Genomic DNA, 14,841 nt, shown 5'->3' on the forward strand with positions numbered 1-14,841 from the left:
CAGGAAGAGTAGCTGCTGCCTTGGCAGGAACTAATGGGGATCCATAATAAACCCCAGGAAGAGTAGCTGCTGCCTTGGCAGGAACTAATGGGGATCCATAATAAACCCCAGGAAGAGTAGCTGGTGCCTTGGCAGGAACTAATGGGGATCCATAATAAACCCCAGGAAGAGTAGCTGCTGCCTTGGCAGGAACTAATGGGGATCCATAATAAACCCCAGGCAGAGTAGCTGCTGCCTTGGCAGGAACTAATGGGGATCCATAATAAACCCCAGGAAGAGTAGCTGCTGCCTTGGCAGGAACTAATGGGGATCCATAATAAACCCCAGGAAGAGTAGCTGCTGCCTTGGCAGGAACTAATGGGGATCCATAATAAACCCCAGGAAGAGTAGCTGCTGCCTTGGCAGGAACTAATGGGGATCCATAATAAACCCCAGGAAGAGTAGCTGCTGCCTTGGCAGGAACTAATGGGGATCCATAATAAACCCCAGGAAGAGTAGCTGCTGCCTTGGCAGGAACTAATGGGGATCCATAATAAACCCCAGGAAGAGTAGCTGCTGCCTTGGCAGGAACTAATGGGGATCCATAATAAACCCCAGGAAGAGTAGCTGCTGCCTTGGCAGGAACTAATGGAGATCCATAATAAACCCCAGGAAGAGTAGCTGCTGCCTTGGCAGGAACTAATGGGGATCCATAATAAACCCCAGGAAGAGTAGCTGCTGCCTTGGCAGGAACTAATGGGGATCCATAATAAACCCCAGGAAGAGTAGCTGCTGCCTTGGCAGGAACTAATGGGGATCCATAATAAACCCCAGGAAGAGTAGCTGCTGCCTTGGCAGGAACTAATGGGGATCCATAATAAACCCCAGGAAGAGTAGCTGCTGCCTTGGCAGGAACTAATGGGGATCCATAATAAACCCCAGGAAGAGTAGCTGCTGCCTTGGCAGGAACTAATGGGGATCCATAATAAACCCCAGGAAGAGTAGCTGCTGCCTTGGCAGGAACTAATGGGGATCCATAATAAACCCCAGGAAGAGTAGCTGCTGCCTTGGCAGGAACTAATGGGGATCCATAATAAACCCCAGGAAGAGTAGCTGCTGCCTTGGCAGGAACTAATGGGGATCCATAATAAACCCCAGGAAGAGTAGCTGCTGCCTTGTCAGGAACTAATGGGGATCCATAATAAACCCCAGGAAGAGTAGCTGCTGCCTTGGCAGGAACTAATGGGGATCCATAATAAACCCCAGGAAGAGTAGCTGGTGCCTTGGCAGGAACTAATGGGGATCCATAATAAACCCCAGGAAGAGTAGCTGCTGCCTTGGCAGGAACTAATGGGGATCCATAATAAACCCCAGGAAGAGTAGCTGCTGCCTTGGCAGGAACTAATGGGGATCCATAATAAACCCCAGGAAGAGTAGCTGCTTCCTTGGCAGGAACTAATGAATATCCATAATAAACCCCAGGAAGAGTAGCTGCTGCCTTGGCAGGAACTAATGGAGATCCATAATAAACCCCAGGAAGAGTAGCTGGTGCCTTGGCAGGAACTAATGGGGATCCATAATAAACCCCAGGAAGAGTAGCTGCTGCCTTGGCAGGAACTAATGGGGATCCATAATAAACCCCAGGAAGAGTAGCTGCTGCCTTGGCAGGAACTAATGGGGATCCATAATAAACCCCAGGAAGAGTAGCTGCTGCCTTGGCAGGAACTAATGGGGATCCATAATAAACCCCAGGAAGAGTAGCTGCTGCCTTGGCAGGAACTAATGGGGATCCATAATAAACCCCAGGAAGAGTAGCTGCTGCCTTGGCAGGAACTAATGGGGATCCATAATAAACCCCAGGCAGAGTAGCTGCTGCCTTGGCAGGAACTAATGGGGATCCATAATAAACCCCAGGAAGAGTAGCTGCTGCCTTGGCAGGAACTAATGGGGATCCATAATAAACCCCAGGAAGAGTAGCTGCTGCCTTGGCAGGAACTAATGGGGATCCATAATAAACCCCAGGAAGAGTAGCTGCTGCCTTGGCAGGAACTAATGGGGATCCATAATAAACCCCAGGAAGAGTAGCTGCTGCCTTGGCAGGAACTAATGGGGATCCATAATAAACCCCAGGAAGAGTAGCTGCTGCCTTGGCAGGAACTAATGGGGATCCATAATAAACCCCAGGAAGAGTAGCTGCTGCCTTGGCAGGAACTAATGGAGATCCATAATAAACCCCAGGAAGAGTAGCTGCTGCCTTGGCAGGAACTAATGGGGATCCATAATAAACCCCAGGAAGAGTAGCTGCTGCCTTGGCAGGAACTAATGGGGATCCATAATAAACCCCAGGAAGAGTAGCTGCTGCCTTGGCAGGAACTAATGGGGATCCATAATAAACCCCAGGAAGAGTAGCTGCTGCCTTGGCAGGAACTAATGGGGATCCATAATAAACCCCAGGAAGAGTAGCTGCTGCCTTGGCAGGAACTAATGGGGATCCATAATAAACCCCAGGAAGAGTAGCTGCTGCCTTGGCAGGAACTAATGGGGATCCATAATAAACCCCAGGAAGAGTAGCTGCTGCCTTGGCAGGAACTAATGGGGATCCATAATAAACCCCAGGAAGAGTACCTGCTGCCTTGGCAGGAACTAATGGGGATCCATAATAAACCCCAGGAAGAGTAGCTGCTGCCTTGGCAGGAACTAATGGGGATCCATAATAAACCCCAGGAAGAGTAGCTGCTGCCTTGGCAGGAACTAATGGGGATCCATAATAAACCCCAGGAAGAGTAGCTGCTGCCTTGGCAGGAACTAATGGGGATCCATAATAAACCCCAGGAAGAGTAGCTGGTGCCTTGGCAGGAACTAATGGGGATCCATAATAAACCCCAGGAAGAGTAGCTGCTGCCTTGGCAGGAACTAATGGGGATCCATAATAAACCCCAGGAAGAGTAGCTGCTGCCTTGGCAGGAACTAATGGGGATCCATAATAAACCCCAGGAAGAGTAGCTGCTTCCTTGGCAGGAACTAATGAATATCCATAATAAACCCCAGGAAGAGTAGCTGCTGCCTTGGCAGGAACTAATGGAGATCCATAATAAACCCCAGGAAGAGTAGCTGCTGCTTTGGCAGAAACTAATGGAGATCCATAATAAACCCCAGGAAGAGTAGCTGCTGCCTTGGCAGGAACTAATGGGGATCCATAATAAACCCCAGGAAGAGTTCCTGCTGCCTTGACAGGAACTAATGGGGATCCATAATAAACCCCAGGAAGAGTAGCTGCTGCCTTGGCAGGAACTAATGGGGATCCATAATAAACCCCAGGAAGAGTAGCTGCTGCCTTGGCAGGAACTAATGGGGATCCATAATAAACCCCAGGAAGAGTAGCTGCTGCCTTGGCAGGAACTAATGGGGATCCATAATAAACCCCAGGAAGAGTAGCTGCTGCCTTGGCAGTAACTAATGGGGATCCATAATAAACCCCAGGAAGAGTAGCTGGTGCCTTGGCAGGAACTAATGGGGATCCATAATAAACCCCAGGAAGAGTAGCTGCTGCCTTGTCAGGAACTAATGGGGATCCATAATAAACCCCAGGAAGAGTAGCTGCTGCCTTGGCAGGAACTAATGGGGATCCATAATAAACCCCAGGAAGAGTAGCTGCTGCCTTGGCAGGAACTAATGGGGATCCATAATAAACCCCAGGAAGAGTAGCTGCTGCCTTGGCAGGAACTAATGGGGATCCATAATAAACCCCAGGAAGAGTAGCTGCTGCCTTGGCAGGAACTAATGGGGATCCATAATAAACCCCAGGAAGAGTAGCTGCTGCCTTGGCAGGAACTAATGGGGATCCATAATAAACCCCAGGAAGAGTAGCTGCTGCCTTGGCAGGAACTAATGGAGATCCATAATAAACCCCAGGATGAGTAGCTGCTGCCTTGACAGGAACTAATGGAGATCCATAATAAACCCCAGGAAGAGTAGCTGCTTCCTTGGCAGGAACTAATGAATATCCATAATAAACCCCAGGAAGAGTAGCTGCTGCCTTGGCAGGAACTAATGGGGATCCATAATAAACCCCAGGAAGAGTAGCTGCTGCCTTGGCAGTAACTAATGGGGATCCATAATAAACCCCAGGAAGAGTAGCTGGTGCCTTGGCAGGAACTAATGGGGATCCATAATAAACCCCAGGAAGAGTAGCTGCTGCCTTGTCAGGAACTAATGGGGATCCATAATAAACCCCAGGAAGAGTAGCTGCTGCCTTGGCAGGAACTAATGGGGATCCATAATAAACCCCAGGAAGAGTAGCTGCTGCCTTGGCAGGAACTAATGGGGATCCATAATAAACCCCAGGAAGAGTAGCTGCTGCCTTGGCAGGAACTAATGGGGATCCATAATAAACCCCAGGAAGAGTAGCTGCTGCCTTGGCAGGAACTAATGGGGATCCATAATAAACCCCAGGAAGAGTAGCTGCTGCCTTGGCAGGAACTAATGGGGATCCATAATAAACCCCAGGAAGAGTAGCTGCTGCCTTGGCAGGAACTAATGGAGATCCATAATAAACCCCAGGAAGAGTAGCTGCTGCCTTGACAGGAACTAATGGAGATCCATAATAAACCCCAGGAAGAGTAGCTGCTTCCTTGGCAGGAACTAATGAATATCCATAATAAACCCCAGGAAGAGTAGCTGCTGCCTTGGCAGGAACTAATGAATATCCATAATAAACCCCAGGAAGAGTAGCTGCTGCCTTGACAGGAACTAATGAATATCCATAATAAACCCCAGGAAGAGTAGCTGCTGCCTTGGCAGGAACTAATGGGGATCCATAATAAACCCCAGGAAGAGTAGCTGCTGCCTTGGCAGGAACTAATGGGGATCCATAATAAACCCCAGGAAGAGTAGCTGCTGCCTTGGCAGGAACTAATGGGGATCCATAATAAACCCCAGGAAGAGTAGCTGCTGCCTTGGCAGGAACTAATGGGGATCCATAATAAACCCCAGGAAGAGTAGCTGCTGCCTTGGCAGGAACTAATGGGGATCCATAATAAACCCCAGGAAGAGTAGCTGCTGCCTTGGCAGGAACTAATGGGGATCCATAATAAACCCCAGGAAGAGTAGCTGCTGCCTTGGCAGGAACTAATGGGGATCCATAATAAACCCCAGGAAGAGTAGCTGCTGCCTTGGCAGGAACTAATGGAGATCCTTAATAAACCCCAGGAAGAGTAGCTGCTGCCTTGGCAGGAACTAATGGGGATCCATAATAAACCCCAGGAAGAGTAGCTGCTGCCTTGGCAGGAACTAATGGGGATCCATAATAAACCCCAGGAAGAGTAGCTGCTGCCTTGGCAGGAACTAATGGGGATCCATAATAAACCCCAGGAAGAGTAGCTGGTGCCTTGGCAGGAACTAATGGAGATCCATAATAAACCCCAGGAAGAGTAGCTGCTGCCTTGGCAGGAACTAATGGAGATCCATAAAAAAAACCAGGAAGAGTAGCTGCTGCCTTGGCAGGAACTAATGGGGATCCATAATAAACCCCAGGAAGAGTAGCTGCTGCCTTGGCAGGAACTAATGGGGATCCATAATAAACCCCAGGAAGAGTAGCTGCTGCCTTGGCAGGAACTAATGGGGATCCATAATAAACCCCAGGAAGAGTAGCTGCTGCCTTGGCAGGAACTAATGGGGATCCATAATAAACCCCAGGAAGAGTAGCTGCTGCCTTGGCAGGAACTAATGGAGATCCATAATAAACCCCAGGAAGAGTAGCTGCTGCCTTGGCAGGAACTAATGGGGATCCATAATAAACCCCAGGAAGAGTAGCTGCTGCCTTGGCAGGAACTAATGGGGATCCATAATAAACCCCAGGAAGAGTAGCTGCTGCCTTGGCAGGAACTAATGGGGATCCATAATAAACCCCAGGAAGAGTAGCTGCTGCCTTGGCAGGAACTAATGGGGATCCATAATAAACCCCAGGAAGAGTAGCTGCTGCCTTGGCAGGAACTAATGGAGATCCATAATAAACCCCAGGAAGAGTAGCTGCTGCCTTGGCAGGAACTAATGGAGATCCATAATAAACCCCAGGAAGAGTAGCTGCTGCCTTGGCAGGAACTAATGGGGATCCATAATAAACCCCAGGAAGAGTAGCTGCTGCCTTGGCAGGAACTAATGGGGATCCATAATAAACCCCAGGAAGAGTAGCTGCTGCTTTGGCAGGAACTAATGGAGATCCATAATAAACCCCAGGAAGAGTAGCTGCTGCCTTGGCAGGAACTAATGGGGATCCATAATAAACCCCAGGAAGAGTAGCTGCTGCCTTGGCAGGAACTAATGGAGATCCATAATAAACCCCAGGAAGAGTAGCTGCTGCCTTGGCAGCTAATGGGGATCCATAATAAACCCAGGAAGAGTAGCTGCTGCCTTGGCAGGAACTAATGGAGATCCATAATAAACCCCAGGAAGAGTAGCTGCTGCCTTGGCAGGAACTAATGGGGATCCATAATAAACCCCAGGAAGAGTAGCTGCTGCCTTGGCAGGAACTAATGGGGATCCATAATAAACCCCAGGAAGAGTAGCTGCTGCCTTGGCAGGAACTAATGGGGACACATAATAAACCCCAGGAAGAGTAGCTGCTGCCTTGGCAGGAACTAATGGGGATCCATAATAAACCCCAGGAAGAGTAGCTGCTGCTGCCTTGGCAGGAACTAATGGGGATCCTGTCACGTTCCTGACCTGTTTTCTCTTGTTTTGTATGTGTTTATTGGTCAGGGCGTGAGTTTTGGGTGGGCAGTCTATGTTTTCTATTTCTATGTTGGGATTTTGGTGTTCGGCCTGGTATGATTCTCAATCAGAGACAGGTGTCTATCGTTGTCCCTGATTAAGAATCATACTAAGGCAGCCTGGGTTTCACTTGTGTTTTGTGGGTGTTAGTTCCTGTGGAGGTTTTGTTGCCACACAGGACGGTTTCGGTTTTGTCACTTTGGTTGTTTTTGTATTTTAAAGTGTTTTGTTGACTTTCATTAAAAGAATGAACACTAACCACTCTGCGTTTTGGTCCACACCTTCTGTCAGCGAGGACAGCCGCAACCAGCCAGGAAGCATAGGAACTGAGAAGTGGTCTGTGGTCACCACCTGCAGAATCACTCCTGTTTTGGGGGGTGTCTTGCTAATTGCCTATAATTTCCACCTTTTGTCTATTCCATTTGCACAGACGTGCTGCCCTGTTCTGAGACAGACAGCATGTGAAATTTATTGTCAATCAGTGTTGCTTCCTAAGTGGACAGTTTGATTTCACAGAAGTGTGATTGACTTGGAGTTACATTGTGTTGTTTAAGTGTTCCCTTTATTTTTTTGAGCAGTGTATATATATATATATATATATATATATATATATATATATATATATATATCCTTGCTGGAGAATTAGATTGTGATATAGTGTTGGTTGTTTAACAGAAAGTGTGGTATGTAATGTGTTTGTTGCTTTGTCAAAGCTTCTTTAGTGGCCTGAGTTAGTTTACTCCGTTTTGTTGTAAAGTGTTTGTGAAAATGTTAATAATTATTCTGTTTCATTTGTTCCCAGGGGGGAAGGAGAAGGCACTTTGGGAGTGCTTAGGCAAGAGGCCCGAGGGCATACATATACCTGTAGTATATTTACTGTCTAGGCACACTAGGTAAGACCTGGGCGGACCACCCCCTGTATTTTGGTTAGGGCACCAGGTGGTGCTAAGTTAGGTAAGTAGTGGGTAGGCAGGTTAGATAGGAGAGGGGGAGCTTTGATATTTACTTTCTTTCCTTTGGTTCCGTCCAGCCCCTTTTCCCCATATTACCGCGTAGGAAATAAATCCTAGTAAACGGTAAATTCTGCCTTTGTCTTCCTTTCTCGCACCTACAGTTCATACCTCTTTCACTTCACGGGGAGTTGAGTTGTAGCAGGGTGTTGCGTTCCCTCTTCTTAGAGGCGTGCGTAACATCCATCCACACAGACAGTGTGGTGAAGAAGGCTCAAAGGCGCCTCTTCAATCTCAGGAGGCTGAAAAAAGTTGGCTTGGCACCGAAAACTCTCACAAACCTTTACAGATGCACAATTGAGAGCATACTGTCGGGCCTGGTACGCAACTGCACAACCTGCAACCGCAAGGCTCTCCAGAGGGTAGTGCGGTCTGCCCAACACATCACTGGGGGCAAACTACCTGCCCTCCAGGACACCTACACCACCCGATGTCACAGGAAGGCCAAAAAGATCATCAAGGACAACAACCACCCGAGCCACTGCCTGTTCACACCGCTATCATCCAGAAGGCAGTATATACAGTATATACTGTATTCTATACTACTGTATCTTAGTCTATGCCACTCTGACATTGCTCGTCCATATATTTATATATTCTTAATTCCATTCCTTTACTTAGATTTGTGTGTATTGTTGCGAAATTGTTAGATATTACTGCTCTGTTGGGAGTTAGAAACACAAGCATTTCGCTACACCCACTATAACATCTGCTAAACACGTGCAAATGACCAATCAAATGTATGAATTTGCTGAGGTTGCGAACGGCTCATAATAAGGTAGCAAATGTAATTGCATCGAACACCTTGAAACGGTTTGATTTATTTGATACCATTCCACTCATTCAGCTCCAGTCAATACCATTCTAACATTTGAATAGTCCTCCTAATTTCAAGTGTCAAAACAAGCAATTATAGTGAAGAAAATCATTGTACCGTCTAAACCGAGGTGAAAGATATTTTCCATAACCAAAAATATAGTATTTTCAGCTGTTTGTACAAAATCGAAAGTAAAAAACGGGGGAAAATACACATATAACATATCTACAGTTTCGGCTACTTAGACCTGCGTTCAACGAGAATGATAGATCTATAACTCACATTTATATGTGAATTTGGTCGAGTAGCCCAAAAAAGTAACATATTTCAAATAGTTAAAGTAAGGGTAGGTTTTGGGTATGGACGTCCCAGGAATTCCTGATAATACTAACCACCCACTCACAAACACCAGGAAGTACCTGGAGATATGAACCACTACCATTTATCTTGCGAAGGGACCGACTGACGAACAGCAGCACCGGCGCTCATACCGCCGTCGGAGGAGAGAGTAGATTGATGCAGCTGATAGAACGCAAAAAAAGAACCGAAAGTTTAAAAAAAATTCTATATTTTGATCTTCACAACCGTGTGTATAAAACACGTGAGTTTCGGTGTAGTGGCCTGATGTGACAGCGGAGCTCCGTTCAGTAATTGAAAGACGTCACGCACACCGGCGACAGGTGGGTTTTAAACCGATCAATAACATTTTATTCATCTGTTAAGTAGATCGTCCTGTTTCATGCTTAGTTTACCCATAATACTCACATTACAAACTAGTGTAGGCTACAGTTTATGTGTAGCGTAGCTAGACCATTACACACCAGAAGGACCAAGCTGGGGAGATTACAGTAACACTTGTTTATAGGCCTACTGTTAATCACAGGTCTGAACGCAGTGATGGTCGAGCCAGTCTAGCCCGAACAGTGGACGTGTTACAAGTGTGTCCCAGATGCACATTAAAAGCTCAGATATGGGGCTTTTGGGATTTTGTGTCACCTATTTACACACCCCATAATGTCAAAAGTGGAACTATGTTTTTAGAAATGTTTACACATTAATTCAAAATGAAAAGCTGAAATGTCTTGAGTCAATAAGTATTCATCTCGTAATGAATAATGTGGAAATTGAGCAAATTGAGGTGACTTAACTGCTTGCAGTAACTCTGGATTGTAAACTGTCATGGTCAAAACATGTTGATACAACAGTAGCCAAGATGGGGGAGAAGTATGTCCATGATAAAGCGCTGCTCTGCCTTAACAGCACTATCAACAAGGCAGGTCCTACAGGCCCTAGTTTTGTCACACCTGGACTACTGTTCAGTCAGGTGATCAGGTGCCACAAAGAGGACGTAGGAAAATTGCAGTTGTCTCAGAACAGGGCAGCCCGGCTGGCCCTTAATGTACACAGAGAGAGTTAACATTAATGACACGCATGTCAATCTCTCCTGGCTCAAAGTGGAAGAGAGATTGACTTCATCTCTACTTGTTTTTGTAAGAGGTGTTGACAAGCTGACGGTACCGAGCTGTCTGTTTTTAAATCCATTTGAGTTCAGTTAATAATTTCAGTTTGAATGGTGTATCAATACACCCAGTGTAACGGCAGCCCTCCTCTTCGTCACTAGAAGAGGAGGTGTAGCAGGGATCGGACCAAGACGCAGTGTATTCCGTGTTCAACATGACTTTAATAAACGAAAACAGTGAACACTTACAACTAACAAAAGTGGCAAACCGAAACAGTCCTATCTGGTGCAGAGACAGTAAACAACCACCCACAAACCCCCAACACAAAACAAGCTACCTATATATGATTCTCAATCAGGGACAACGATTGACAGCTGCCTCTGATTGAGAACCATATTAGGCTGAACACAGAAACAGACAAACTAGACACACAACATAGAATGCCCACCCAGCTCACGTCCTGACCAACACTAAAACAAGCACAACACACAAGAACTCTGGTCAGAACGTGACACCCAGTCACTATAAATATACAGGCGCCCTTCCTAACTCAGGTTCCTAGAGAGGAAGGAAACCGCTTAGTGATTTTACATTTGAAACAATTACAGAGTTTAATGGCTGTGATAGGAGAACACTGAGGATGGATCAACAACATTGTAGTTACTCCAGAATACTAATTGTACTAATACTAATACACAATACTAATTGAAATGACAGAGTGAACAGATTTTTTTTTAAATCCAATACATCCTAAAGTAGTACTGCAAAACATTGCAGTGGTCTCAGAACAGGGCAGTACGTCTGTCTCAGAACAGGGCAGGACGTCTGTCTCAGAACAGGGCAGCACGTCTGTTTTAGAACAGGGCAGCACGTCTGTCTCAGAACAGGGCAGTACGTCTGGCTCAGAACAGGGCAGCACGGCTGGCTCAGAACAGGGCAGCACGGCTGGCTCAGAACAGGGCAGCACGTCTGTCTCAGAACAGGGCAGCACGTCTGTCTCAGAACAGGGCAGCACGTCTGTCTCAGAACAGGGCAGCACGTCTGTCTCAGAACAGGGCAGCACGTCTGTCTCAGAACAGGGCAGCACGTCTGTCTCAGAACAGGGCAGCACGTCTGTCTCAGAACAGGGCAGCACGTCTGTCTCAGAACAGGGCAGCACGTCTGTCTCAGAACAGGGCAGTACGTCTGTCTCAGAACAGGGCAGTACGTCTGTCTCAGAACAGGGCAGTACGTCTGTCTCAGAACAGGGCAGCACGTCTGTCTCAGATCAGGGCAGCACGTCTGTCTCAGAACAGGGCAGTACGTCTGGCTCAGAACAGGGCAGTACGTCTGGCTCAGAACAGGGCAGTACGGCTCAGAACAGGGCAGCACGTCTGTCTCAGAACAGGGCAGTATGGCTCAGAACAGGGCAGTACGTCTGTCTCAGAACAGGGCAGCACGTCTGTCTCAGAACAGGGCAGTACGTCTGTCTCAGAACAGGGCAGCACGTCTGGCTCAGAACAGGGCAGTACGGCTCAGAACAGGGCAGTACGTCTGTCTCAGAACAGGGCAGCACGGCTGTCTCAGAACAGGGCAGCACGGCTGTCTCAGAACAGGGCAGCACGGCTGTCTCAGAACAGGGCAGCACGGCTGTCTCAGAACAGGGCAGCACGGCTGTCTCAGAACAGGGCAGCACGGCTGTCTCAGAACAGGGCAGCACTGCTGTCTCAGAACAGGGCAGTACGTCTGTCTCAGAACAAGGCGGCACGTCTGTCTCAGAACAGGGCGGCACGTCTGTCTCAGAACAGGGCGGCACGTCTGTCTCAGAACAGGGCGGCACGTCTGTCTCAGAACAGGGCGGCACGTCTGTCTCAGAACAGGGCGGCACGTCTGTCTCAGAACAGGGCGGCACGTCTGTCTCAGAACAGGGCGGCACGTCTGTCTCAGAACAGGGCGGCACGTCTGTCTCAGAACAGGGCGGCACGTCTGTCTCAGAACAGGGCGGCACGTCTGTCTCAGAACAGGGCGGCACGTCTGTCTCAGAACAGGGCGGCACGTCTGTCTCAGAACAGGGCGGCACGTCTGTCTCAGAACAGGGCGGCACGTCTGTCTCAGAACAGGGCGGCACGTCTGTCTCAGAACAGGGCGGCACGTCTGTCTCAGAACAGGGCGGTACGGCTGTCTCAGAACAGGGCGGTACGTCTGGCTCAGAACAGGGCAGCACGGCTGTCTCAGAACAGGGCAGTACATCTGGCTCAGAACAGGGCAGTACGTCTGTCTCAGAACAGGGCAGTACGTCTGTCTCAGAACAGGGCAGTACGTCTGGCTCAGAACAGGGCAGTACGTCTGTCTCAGAACAGGGCAGTACGTCTGTCTCAGAACAGGGCAGCACGTCTGGCTCAGAACAGGGCAGCACGTCTGGCTCAGAACAGGGCAGCACGTCTGGCTCAGAACAGGGCAGCACGGCTGTCTCAGAACAGGGCAGTACGTCTGTCTCAGAACAGGGCAGCACGGCTGGCCCTTAAATGTACACAGAGAGCTAACGTTAATGACATGCATGCAAATCTCTCAAACTTCCTCATTGACTTCCTGACTCGAAGTGGACTTCCTCATGACTTGTTTTTATAAGAGCTGAATGCACAGAGCTGTCTGTTAAAATACTAGCACACAGCTCAGTCCACCCATACATACCCCACAAGGCATGCCACCAGAGGTCTCTTCACAGTCCCTAAGCCTAGAACAGACTATGGGAGGTGCACAGTACTACATAGAGCCATGACTACATGGAATTCTATTCCACATCAGGTAACTGATGCAGCAGGAGAATCAGATTTTAAAAAACAGGTAAAAATACACCTTATGGAACAGCGGGGACTGTGAAGCAACACAAACATAGGCACAGACACATGCGTACACACACACATGATAACAGACACACTGTACACACACGTACACATGGATTTAGTGTTGTAGATATGTGGTAGTGGAGTATGGGCCTGAGGGTACACACTTAGTGTGTTGTGAATTCTGTAATGAATCTATTGTAATGGTTTTAAAATTGTATAACTGCCTTAATTTTGGTGGATCCCAGGAAGATTAGCTGCTGCCTTGGCAGGAACTAATGGGGATCCATAATAAACCCCAGGAAGAGTAGCTGCTGCCTTGGCAGGAACTAGTGGGGATCCATAATAAACCCCAGGAAGATTAGCTGCTGCCTTGGCAGGAACTAATGGGGATCCATAATAAACCCCAGGAAGAGTAGCTGCTGCCTTGGAAGGAACTAATGGAGATCCATAATAAACCCCAGAAAGAGTAGCTGCTGCCTTGGCAGGAAATAATGGGGATCCATAATAAACCCCAGGAAGAGTAGCTGCTGCCTTGACAGGAACTAATGGGGATCCATAATAAACCCCAGGAAGATTAGCTGCTGCCTTGGCAGGAACTAATGGGGATCCATAATAAATCCCAGGAAGAGTAGCTGCTGCCTTGGCAGGAACTAAATGGGGATCCATAATAAACCCCAGGAAGAGTAGCTGCTGCCTTGGTAGCCAATGGGGATCCATAATAAACCCCATGAAGAGTAGCTGCTGCCTTGTCAGGAACTAATGGGGGTACATAATAAACCCCAGGAAGAGTAGCTGCTGCCTTGGTAGCCAATGGGGATCCATAATAAACCCCATGAAGAGTAGCTGCTGCCTTGTCAGGAACTAATGGGGGTACATAATAAACCCCAGGAAGAGTAGCTGCTGCCTTGGTAGCTAATGGGGATCCATAATAAACCCCAGGAAGAGTAGCTGCTGCCTTGTCAGGAACTAATGGGGGTACATAATAAACCCCAGGAAGAGTAGCTGCTGCCTTGGTAGCTAATGGGGATCCATAATAAACCCCAGGAAGAGTAGCTGCTGCCTTGGCAGGAACTAATGGGGATCCATAATAAACCCCAGGAAGAGTAGCTGCTGCCTTGGAAGGAACTAATGGAGATCCATAATAAACCCCAGAAAGAGTAGCTGCTGCCTTGGCAGGAACTAATGGGGATCCATAATAAACCCCAGGAAGAGTAGCTGCTGCCTTGGCAGGAACTAGTGGGGATCCATAATAAACCCCAGGAAGATTAGCTGCTGCCTTGTCAGGAACTAGTGGGGATCCATAATAAACCCCAGGAAGATTAGCTGCTGCCTTGGCAGGAACTAATGGGGATCCATAATAAATCCCAGGAAGAGTAGCTGCTGCCTTGGCAGGAACTAAATGGGGATCCATAATAAACCCCAGGAAGAGTAGCTGCTGCCTTGGTAGCCAATGGGGATCCATAATAAACCCCATGAAGAGTAGCTGCTGCCTTGTCAGGAACTAATGGGGGTACATAATAAACCCCAGGAAGAGTAGCTGCTGCCTTGGTAGCCAATGGGGATCCATAATAAACCCCATGAAGAGTAGCTGCTGCCTTGTCAGGAACTAATGGGGGTACATAATAAACCCCAGGAAGAGTAGCTGCTGCCTTGGTAGCTAATGGGGATCCATAATAAACCCCAGGAAGAGTAGCTCCTGCCTTGGTAGCTAATGGGGATCCATAATAAACCCCAGGAACAGTAATAATAAACCCCAGGAAGAGTAGCTGCTGCTTTGGCAGGAACTAATGGGGATCCATACAAAACCCCAGGAAGAGTAGCTGCTGCCTTGGCAGGAATGAATGAGGATCCATAATAAACCCCAGGAAGAGTAGCTGCTGCCTTGGCAGGAACTAATGGGCATCCATAATAAACCACAGGAAGAGTAGCTGCTGCCTTGGCAGGAACTAATATAGATCCATAATAAACCCCAGGAAGAGTAG

The 14,841-nt window shown here is 48.0% G+C and overlaps 1 protein-coding gene across 1 annotated transcript in view; it reads left to right on the forward strand.

Annotated features, from left to right (window-relative positions):
- Positions 1 to 8,986: 8,986 nt before the first annotated feature.
- The window catches only part of LOC129861373 (alpha-1,3-mannosyl-glycoprotein 4-beta-N-acetylglucosaminyltransferase C-like), a 34,212-nt gene continuing 28,357 nt past the window's right edge, over positions 8,987 to 14,841 (forward strand). The window contains exon 1 of the mRNA XM_055932756.1: positions 8,987 to 9,254. The gene's annotated coding sequence lies outside the window, so the exon portion shown is untranslated. The remainder of the gene's footprint in view (positions 9,255 to 14,841) is intronic.

Source organism: Salvelinus fontinalis, chromosome 8 (genome assembly GCF_029448725.1).
Source record: "Salvelinus fontinalis isolate EN_2023a chromosome 8, ASM2944872v1, whole genome shotgun sequence".
Classification (NCBI taxonomy): Eukaryota; Metazoa; Chordata; class Actinopteri; order Salmoniformes; family Salmonidae; genus Salvelinus; species Salvelinus fontinalis.